Raw genomic sequence first — 11,071 nt, 5'->3', positions numbered from 1 at the left:
CTTAAAGTTCCTTGGTCCTCAACCTCTCAATATCCCAATAATGGACATTAATCTATCCCAATCCGTGCTGATTTGTCCACTCTCTCCTTGATGGCATCCATCTTTTGTGCCAATGAATGAATCTCAGCCAAAGTTCCAAGCTTACGATTCATCTCAACAATCATGTGAGTCTGTAAATTCACAGTGCGGTGCAATCCATCTCTGAGCTCCGGGAGCAGGCCAATATTCCTAGACAGCGCGTTAATTTTCCGGTAAACCAGGAAGCCTCCAAGGCCAATGAGCAGGAAACCTGACACCAACACCACAAATATCCACACGTCTTCAGAGTCCTCCACAGACAGCTGAGAAAAACAAATCAAGTTCCACTGTTTCCAGGAGTCCATGATGTGTCCAACTGGGTCTGTCCCAGAGGGGCATCCGGGAGCCCCTTCTCCCGTTCTCACCTTTGAAAAAATTTGATCAATCCCATTGAGTGACCAACTGACGAGGTCCGTTTTAGTGATTTCAGTTTCCAGAAAAAATGCAGAAGCAGCCGTGCACCCAGCACACAGAGACAGACAAAGGGCCTTGAGGATAAGATATGGAGGAGAGGAGGAAAAAAGTGTCTGCACTCTCCGAGAGCCGGAAGAAGATCATGACCATTGATTAGAGTTGGAACATAAAAGGACCAGTAAATCAAGAGCTTTGCATCTTGGCTCAGGTCCTTCTCACCACTAGACCGGATCAAGGCTCTCATCACTGCAGACAAAGCCCTAATCCACCAGTGGATCTCTCACTTTTTCATTCCTGAAGAAGAAGCTAAGAAATTTTAACTCCTCTGCTTGGGGCAGAGACGAATCCCTAATCCAGACTGATCCTTCTGCTCTTTTCCAGATTATATTGAGTTTCTCAGAAGGGAACTGTCATAATTTAAACCAGAACAATCTGTCTAGAATGTGTATTGTTTTAGAAGTTATGGGCACTTTTTATCATTTTTCATAGCCAATAATAGAACACTGAACATATTCTTAACAGCTCCTTACCAATTATAATCACTAGAAATAGTGACTAACAGGTTCCTGTCAGGGACGTATCTTTGTGGCACTAATGAGAGGCCATGTGGAGTTAAAAAGGACAGAACTGGTCTTTGATCACAGCTCACACTGAACGCTGGAAAGGGTCTCAATCTCTTTATTAGCCAATGGGATTCTCCCCCCAAAAGGAAAAAGGATGATGGGCCACAGAGCCAGGAAACACTCGCCCAAGGGATTTCTTCTTTTTTTTTTTCCATTTAATATCAGTAAAATGTTTGAATGAAGTCACAGCTTGGGTTAATTTTTTCCAAAGAGGATGCTGACATTATGAAAAGGCAGCTATCTGCTCAAATAAGGATACCAATGAGGGTTGTGAAAAAGAAAGCCTTCTCATTACCTGAAATGAGTCAGGTTTGTTGGAGGTGGATCTCCTAACTGCTCAATTAATCCTCAGTGCTGTTGACTCTTTTATGTTCCGAAGAAAAGTCACACACACTGCTCTCCCCTGCTCCATGTGGATGGAATACTAATGAACCAGGGGTGCAAGGGGACGGCGAAGTTTCCCACCAGATGGCAAAGAGATTAGGAGGACAGCAGGCTTGCATGTGGACTGTTATTTCTACCATATATGCTAACATTTTCTCAGCTGCTCAGTCACATCAGGTGGTATTTAACGTTGCCAGCAGCCATGTTCTAGTTAGTAACAGCTTCTGTTGTCCATTGGCATGTGTTTTATTTTTTGTGGAGGTAGCACCTGCAGATGTTGAGGGTAAAGCACATGTTGCAGTGCAAGAAGGTTCACTGTGACGGCGCTAAAGCATCAGGGCATCAAGTTTCCAATGAAGTTGAGTTAAAAGAAAAATACCTATTATGAGGAGGAGACATACAATATAAATTTTGACCTAATTTTCTAAACATTTTTATTTATTTTTATCCTGAGGTGTGCAGATGTAAACAATAATGTGTTGCTGGGTAAACTGCAAACATTTTTACCTTGGTAATCTATGAGGTAAGTGTACTATGAATATGAGTTAAATGATATGAACCAAGCCACTTGTTCAAATAGAACCAAGTAAACGGATGCTGATGTATGTTAATCCAGGAATTTTAACCAGTAAAACTTTTCAAAAACATTACCTCTTCGGCCACAAACAGGGCACAGCAACAAATAGATCTGATGATAAACGGAAAAACTAGACACTCACGTCTATGTCTCATTTACACAGAGTGTGGAACAGATGCGAATTAGAATCTGTGCAGCTTCTGCGAAGACCGAGAATTGTTGAGTCCAATAAGAGCATCTGCAGAGCGAAGCAGATGGAACTGCAGAATCCTTCCCATGGTTTATAATTTCCCAAATGCCTCATGCCCATCGTCATGAGCCAGACAGGAAGTGAGACGTGTGCCAGCGAGGTGCATCCGGTGTATTTCAAAATAAAACTGTTGCATTATTCTGTCTGGCTTCTTTTGTTGTTAATGATAGGGATGTTTGTTCACAGTGTATGATAGTTTAGAAAGCTCCTCTCTATACATGTAGTTGTTATTGCATGAACTCTTCAGAAACAAAACAGCTAAGGAAAACAACAGACACACAAGAAGCAAAACACTGAATAGAAAGATCGACGAGAACACAATTGAGAAATAAACCAGAAAATTCTCTAAATACAAATGAACTGGGAGCCAAACTGAAAACAGCAGAAACCCTCAGCAACATGATCTGGGGTAGAACTAAAGTTTCCTAAATAAAGGAACGGATGTGGACAAATGCCTCATTGATTTAAGAACAGTTGCGGTATTTTTTACCAACTACTCCATTTCCTAATGGCCTACTAAAATATGAAATGAACCTGAAGGAAACCATAAGTAATAAAGAAGATGTGAATACCAGTGCACCCAGGTCAGCTGTAGCTATGTTGTAGAGAAAGGCACCATAGCTAGGTACATGCTGAAAATGTCAGTCAGCATCCGACTACCTTCCTGTGTAAACCCCCTACGAACCCATCCTGGGATGTTGTCTGGGCCTCCTGACACACCAGAGGACAGCTCCTCTGATTAAATGGACAATAAACCTGTTTGAGTTAGATGGATCCTGAGAGCAATCAGCACCCTTCTTTTACGCTTCATTGGTAGCAGAATAACTGTTTATCCTCCTAGTGTGTTAATTTTGCTCTCTCTGTGCCACTGAGTTCTGTGCACAAATAAAATACCATCACCCCCCAATTAGCCAGAATCCTTGGGTAAATGGGGAAGTGTGGTCACTGAGTCCATTGAACTCTAGAGTTTGGTAAAACATGAGAAAAGGTCCTAACTAGGGCAGAAAAACTTACACGTTGTTATCATGGAAGTATTTTCAATGCAAAAATTAGGATTTTACAGCCCTTCACAGACAGACGGGTGTCAACAGTTCTCAGCTCATTGTTGTTTTTTGCTTATTTTTTTTCTAATTTGGTATAATGTTAACGCAAAGGTGAATTCTCCAAGCCAGCAAATTGGTAGAACTCCCTCACACCTTCTGACAATCAGGCAATCAAGTGCATTTGATTAGCAGCACCTGGCTGCTACTTGGCCTTTTATTCCAAATTCCAAGTGTGTAATTAGTTTTTCACAGGCTGCTTCAGTATTTTCTTTAGTTTTTCTTTTTGTTGTAATAACTCAGATGTAGCATATTATTTGTTGTTTGTCAAAGCTTTAAAGCCCTGGGCAAGAACCAGAGGATCTGGTTAGATGAGGCATAATACAAAACCTTAAACCTAAGAGAGCTTTTATTCCATCGATTATCATATTTTAAGGACGTTGGATGTGTAAAGAATCCTTTTTTAACATTTTTTTTTTATTTTATTAAAACATTTAAGTTGCTCTGTCTCTGAATCCAGCTCCTTACTAACTGTTTCTCATTCTTAATCAGCACACAGGCTTATGTTTGGTGTTTGCGCAAAGCCTATGTTGTCTCATATAATGGAGCAATGAGAGCCAGCTACTGTTATTAAAGGTGTGGTTTACCTCTTTATTCGATACATTTGCAGGGTTCTCTATAGAGCTCCGGACCCCACGTGACTCTCAGTTAGTAGACGCCATATTGGCAGGTGAAAGAAGCTAAACAAACACGGATCTAACCGTGAACGGGATCGGCTTGAATTTTACTTCGTCAGAGTTTACTTCACACTTTAAAACCGAAGAAATCGTTTTATATAGTCAGAAATTAAATAGACTAAACATCTCCGACCCTTACCGTGCCCCTGGGATACTTTTTAAAAATGCCAGAAGCTGTCGGAGCGGACTTCTTACCGGACCTGGCCGGGGAACCCCTCGGGATTCCCCCGGGGTTTACTTGTTGCTATGAGTAATAAGACGGAAAAAGTCACGCCAAAATAAGTTTAGGAAGCCCACTAAGAATCGTAATAAAAGCATTTAAAATAAATCCCATACACAGTTGAGGAAACGTTGGTTTAAGTACCTGATATGAAGTGGTTGCTGCATGAGTGAAAACCTTTAATCTCTGGATCCCACAGTTTCATTTAAGCCCAGTCACTAGCGCGTTTTATTACAATGATCCAACGTTTGCGGCGCTCCGGATCTTGGGGAATCCTGTAGATGGCTCATTCCTTATGTCGTCCGTGTCTGTTCTGCATCATGGGGCACAGCAGGAATCTACCATATTTCCTGTCTGATTGAGTTTTCTGACAATAACAAATAGTCCAGCTGCCGGCTTCTACCTGCCAATATGGCGCCGTTTCGATTTGAACTGTTGCATGCCGGGAGAAGTGACGTCAACTCCCGGAGCTCTATTGTAAATCAATGCTATGATGTTCCTGTTCTGAGATGCAGAAGATAGCTGGTGCAGAGGTGGGCTGAGAACAACAGGGTTGCTCATTATTATTAATGATATGGACACACCTTGCTTCTGATTGGCTAACAGAACATATTCAGCCATGTTGCAAACTCACTATTACCAACACACTGGCCCAATCCCAATACTGGCACTAGCGCCCTTCTATTGTGCATTCCCGGCCAGGGGTGCGAGTGCGTAGGGTGTCTCGCTTCTTAAGTGCGGAAGTTGACCACACCCCTATGGTACCCTTAATCTGCACTTCACCCAAGTCCACAGTGATTTGGACCTCGGGCAAGGGTATTACCCACAAGTCATCGCTGCGGGAGAAATGGCTCAAGTTCCATTTCTGAAAATATGTATTTTCTAATGAAATGGAACTTGTTGCCACTTGTTGTTGCCAGGGGTTGCCACCATGACTGGCACCGGCCACCTTGCGACCACAGCTAGCAACAGCCACCTCAACAATTGCAGAGTGGAACAAGGCCCACTTGGAGTCAATGTCCCCCACTGCTCTCGGGACGCGTTCAACGCTCTGCTGGAGGTGGGAGTTGAAGACCGTCTTAACAGGTTCTTCTGCCAGGCACTCCCTGCAGACCCTCACTATGCATTTGGGTCTGCCAGGTCTACGCGGCATCTTCCCCGCCATACGATCCAACTCACCACCAGGTGGTGATCAGTTGACAGCTCCGCTCCTCTCTTCACTCGGGTGTCCAAAACATACGGCCGCAGGTCAGATGATACGACTACAAAGTCTATCATCGACCTGCGACCTAGGCTGCCCTGGGACCAAGTGTACTGATGGGCATCCTTATGTTCGAACATGGTGTTCGTTATGGCCAAACTGCGGCTTGCACAGAAGTCCAATAACGAAACACCACTCGAGTTCAGATCAGGCGAGCTGTTCCTCCCAATCACACCCCTCCAGGTCAAGCTGTCATTGCCCACGTGAGCATTGAAGTCCCCCAGCAGGACAATGGAGTCCCCTGATGTAGCACTATCTAGCACTCATCCCAGGGACTCCAAAAAGGGTGGGTACTGTGAACTGAAATTTGGCCCATAAGCACAAACAACAGTCAGGACCCGTTCCCCGACCCGAAGGCGCAGCGAAGCTACCCTCTCATCCCCCGGGGTAAACCTCAACACACAGGCAGAGAGTCTTGGGGCTAACAAAAAGCCAACCCCAGCCCTCCGCCTCTCACCCGGAGCAACTCCAGCAAAGGAGAGTGTCCAACCCCTGTCAAGGACTTGGGTTCCAGAGCCAATGCTATGTGTCGAGGTGAGACCAACTGTATCTAGCCGATACCGCTCACCTCTGCCACAAGCTCCTGCTCCTTCCCCGCCACCGAGGAGACGTTCAATGTCCTAAAAACCAGTTTCCTTGTCCGGGGATCGGACCGCCAAGGCTCCCGCCTCGGTCTGCCACCCGATCCACACTACACCGGACCCTTCATGTTCCTCCTGCGGGTGGTGGGTCCACAGTTGGATGAGCCCATGTATCCGGTTCGGGCTGGGCCCGGCCAGGCCCCATGGGCCAAAGCCCAGCCACCAGGCACTCGCTCACGGGCCCTAACCCCAGGCCTGGCTCCAGGGTGGGACCCCGGTAACCCTCTGGGCCGGGTACTCCCGACTCTTTGGAATTCACATCCATGAAAGATCCTTTGAACCGTTCTTTGTCTCACCCTTCACCTAAGACCAATTTGTCATCGGAGACCCTAGCAGGGCCCAGACAACATAGCTCCAAGGATCATTAGGGCACTCAAACTCCTCCACCACGATAAGGTGACGGTTCAAGGAGGAGAGTTGCAGGTTCAATCCTGGCTTAAAATGTTGCCAATGTGTTCTTGAGTAAGACACTTAACCTGCCTTGCCTGCTGGTGCTGGTTGGAGGAACTGATGGACCCAGTGTTCAACAGGCTTCTTCTCTGTCAGTGCGCCCCAGGGCAGCGCTAGCTGCATCGTAGCACATCCCCACCAGCGTGTGAATGTGTGTGTGAATGATGCTATACAAATACAGGTCATTTACCATTACAATCAAAAATAATAATTAAGGAGTGGGTTTTTTTTCAGCCAAACCGACAGATTAAATAACAAAAATGATTGACATCAATGAGTTTATTTGAATTTATATATTCAATCATTTTTACAAGTCAAAAAAATACAAATAAAAGGAGCTGAAGCAAGCTCATGCCCATCCCACACCAAACTCACAAGGTCACTCAAAAACCAAACTGAACTACAACAAAGAAATCACTTTCTTAACTGCTCAGACGATAGTGGAACCCAAAATTCACTTCATTATCCCAACTTCCCATGCAGGACCCTTTAATAATTATACTGGTCTCCTCTAACGTCACAAAATTACAAAATAGAACTCTGAATGCTTTCCCTTGCCCCAATGCTAACCCATCATATTAAACGATTTCCTCTTATTTGAACTGTACAGTATCAGCTAAGTTTCAAGACTTTATGGACGATCCTTTTGGTAGCTTAAAAATGGGATTTTTATTTATTTCATGTTCATTACTACAAAACTCAATGCACTATGATAAAATGATAAACAACTGGTACTTAAAGAATGCCCTTCAGTCAGAGGTTTCCAAAGTGCTTTAAACTACAATGTATTATTCATCCATTCACACTCTGATGGGGATGAACTACTATGTAACCAGAGTTGCCCTGAGGTGCACTGGCAGAAGCGTGACTGCCAAGCACTGACGTCACCAGTCCCTCCAACCACCACCATCAGGCAGGAACTGCTAATGTCTTACCCAAATATACAACACCAGTATTCTCTGCCGGCAGCCACGATCAAACCTGACACCTTCTAATTACTGGACAATCCACTCTACACCCTGAGCTACTGCTGCATCTATATTAGCACATTTGGTACAAGAAAGCAATACAAACATCTCCTTTTAATGCCGAGAGTATTTTTCCTTTTGTTAGTTATGCTTATTATTTTGTATACACTCCTGGGAAAAAAATAGGTTTCTGTAACAGACCAAATGTCATTTAAATACATTATAAAGAATTTGGTTACTAATATTGAGCCCTGTGGGACACCACAGAATAGTCTTCTAAGTTGGGATTCTTATCGTCATTGAAATTCTTCACCAAAGATTTGCAAAATCTTTTATTCCATAATGTTGATATCTTACCAAAAAGCAAAGAATAATGAGTTGTATTAAATTGGTTTCTTGTGGGCAGTGTATGTAAGACCTCCTTATCTTCCAGGGGCTTCAAAGTCAAAATGCCTTCTTTTTTTCTGTTCATCTGGGTTGTGGGGAATACGGAAGCCTGAACTGGTCTCTCCTCAGCCGTTCCTACCTGCTCCTCAAGTGGCATCCCAGTGTGTTCCCAGGCCAGCCTAGAGAAATAATCCATCCAGAGTGACGCCAGAAAACCTCGGTGGTAGTATTCTGATCATGCCTCCAGCCCACACCGCTCACAGGTGAAAACCTGTGAACCACTCTGATGCATCAGTTAATAAAAGACCTGAAATTCATACCAAATTAAAATTTCAACAATTCTTTTTTAGAGGCCATCTCTTTGAAAAATGAAAATGATTGATGTAATTTTATTTAACCTCTAATATTCTGAAAGAACCATTTCAATCAGTTGTCTATCTGAACAAGGCAGTCTTTGTTTCCTGGTGCCTGCAAAGCATCATTTCATATAGCATCCTGCCTATAGGGATGCGGGGGATTAGTGCAACAATGTGCAGCAGTTAACATGCAACAAGTTTATCAGTGTAGCAGTGTTATTGCGATGCAACAGTATGGAACAACAATAGTCCATCTGCTCCTCCTTGCCACAAGGCTGCCCAGATATTGCGGGTTACAATCAATGGACAAATGTTCGCCAACAACAAACCCCATAATTTCCTCTCAGTGTCACAAAACAGCTTCTGCAGTGTGACACAGCAATATTGCAAGATAAGTAAATGTTTCTCATTATTTGGTTATTTTATTCCCTCAATAACATCTAGAAAGTATTGGTGTTTATTGCTCCTACAGAATTTACTGAAGACAACAAAAACTAAAACCTACCAGACTCAACTGCCACAACTGAGTTGTAATGAGGTTTTGAATTCATATATTTTGGAACATAACCACGTCCCATACTTTTATTTAAAACAAGGTTTGACGGCGTGCTCGTTTAATGACCGTCCCAGACACATTGATGGGGGGGAACTAATGAAGATGTTCCAAAGCATCTTGTAAAAAGATTTGCTTTGACGCAACTATATCCTTATAGACAAATTCGATTTCCTGCTCACAAAGCAGTAAATTATTAGTCGTCAGAAATTCATGGCAGGGGTAAATGTCCAACTGTGTGAATCATGATCAAATGATCAGCCAGCAGCTCGGGTTTTCATCAGCTCTCAAGTCGAGTGACGGCCTGAAATGAACTTGTTCATTTTTAAGCTGCCCTCTCTGTAAAGTTTACAATCTGACCAGGAAAGATAACTTTCTTTTGTTGTATTAATTCTTAAACTTCTTGATTTTAAAATATTTTCATCTTCATCTGTAGTGCATGTCAGGATGCATCCTGTCTGCCCATGGATGCAAAAGATGAGGTACTGAAAAATAGCCAATTCAAAGCCAAAATAGATGTTTGTTGGTGTTTTTATTACAAAATCAATGTGTCATAACTTTTTTACATTTGCATTCTAACATTTTGGAGATTTCAAAGAACAAAAAATGAGAAAAGTTCCATTTTTAGGTAGAAGTTATGAAGGTCTTCGGTGCTCGGTGGTTACACTTTCTTCAAAGAGAGTGGATACTCTTATTTTTTCATTTGTGGATGGAGAGAGAGCTCTCTTGCTGCAAAACTTTCCTCCTGTTCTTGGAACATCTTGCATGTACCACCCTTTGAAGTCCTGTCCAAGGATTTTCAGGGATTCTTACATCAGGCTACTTCACGAGTCATGAGAAAACTTTCTGCTTGTGAGTCTTCAGGTTTTTCATTCTGAGCTGTTTAGGAAACACAGGTGGGTGTATTTCAGAAACCATCGACTATAATTTAGTTCATCTTTTTAGGTTTTGCAGAGTTTAATACGGTTTAATTGATGCTACTCATGTCATTGGCAGCAATAAAAGTTCAGACCATGGCCTAATCACTCAGTACTTTTATTCTTTCAAGGGAATTTGTCATTATTTTCAGCTCAATCAATTCCATGTTTCTACAGGACTTATTTTTCCCATGAAGTGTATCCATATTTATTAAATTTCTCCTAGCTCTGGACGTCAGGACAATGGACAACCAAAAACAAAAAATAGCCAAGCCAATGAATATCACTGCAATGCTTTTGTTTCTCAAAAGCAGATTTTTATGTTCTCATTAAAACTCTTTAAATGCCCATTGTGTGATATTTTTACCAGTTTACTATCAAATGCTGTTTCCAGTTCACAAACTTGTTCTTTTTTACTAATATTTCTCACCAACATCAATTCTAAATATTCCTCTCAACTTGAAGTTATACACTTTTATATACATAAACTGTGGTTCACACTCCATGGTCATCCACCATCTTAAAATACAGTAGCTGTTTACAGGGCCAGATTAACACTTTGTTGTACCCTGGGCAACAATATTCAAGGGCCCCATCATCACGACCCAAGGATCACCATAATATGGTCACATACAGAATATATGCGGTAAATATACTCAATACTTGAATGCCTGACATCACGTGACTCGGTCAGGGTAACCTTTGACCCACCTCGTGTGGACTGACCAATGAGGAGAGGGTCTTAACTTGAGGCCCTCTCTTCATTGGTCGGTCTGCATGAGACTGACTCTCAACTGACGTTCAAAGTCATAGGCAGCGAAGCATCTCTGTGCAGCGCAAAAGCCCGGGTGGACAGTTTGTTGAATATACTGTAGGGTGATCATATTTCCATTTCCAAAAAAGAGGACAGGGGATCTGTGCCTATGACATCACTCTATGGCAACGCCACACAAACCGCGTTGGGACCCATTTTTTTGTAAGAACTAAATTAATATCAGATTCTGCCAATAAAAGGGCTCTAAAACAATTCATATGTAAATATTTAGCATATTAATTGCAAAATCTCATTTTTCTGCTTTAATGCTGCAACACGGTTTTATTAATAATAAATTATTATACCTTTTGTTTTACTACGGCATTGGTAAGCTTCCTGTGCACAGATTTTTAAGGATGCTTGTTTCAGCTGTGAGATTGGATGATAGGGTCAATGAAATA

The sequence above is a fragment of the Nothobranchius furzeri genome, chromosome 16 (genome assembly GCF_043380555.1).
Source record: "Nothobranchius furzeri strain GRZ-AD chromosome 16, NfurGRZ-RIMD1, whole genome shotgun sequence".
In the NCBI taxonomy this organism is placed as follows: Eukaryota; Metazoa; Chordata; class Actinopteri; order Cyprinodontiformes; family Nothobranchiidae; genus Nothobranchius; species Nothobranchius furzeri.
This window is presented reverse-complemented; position numbering follows the sequence as displayed.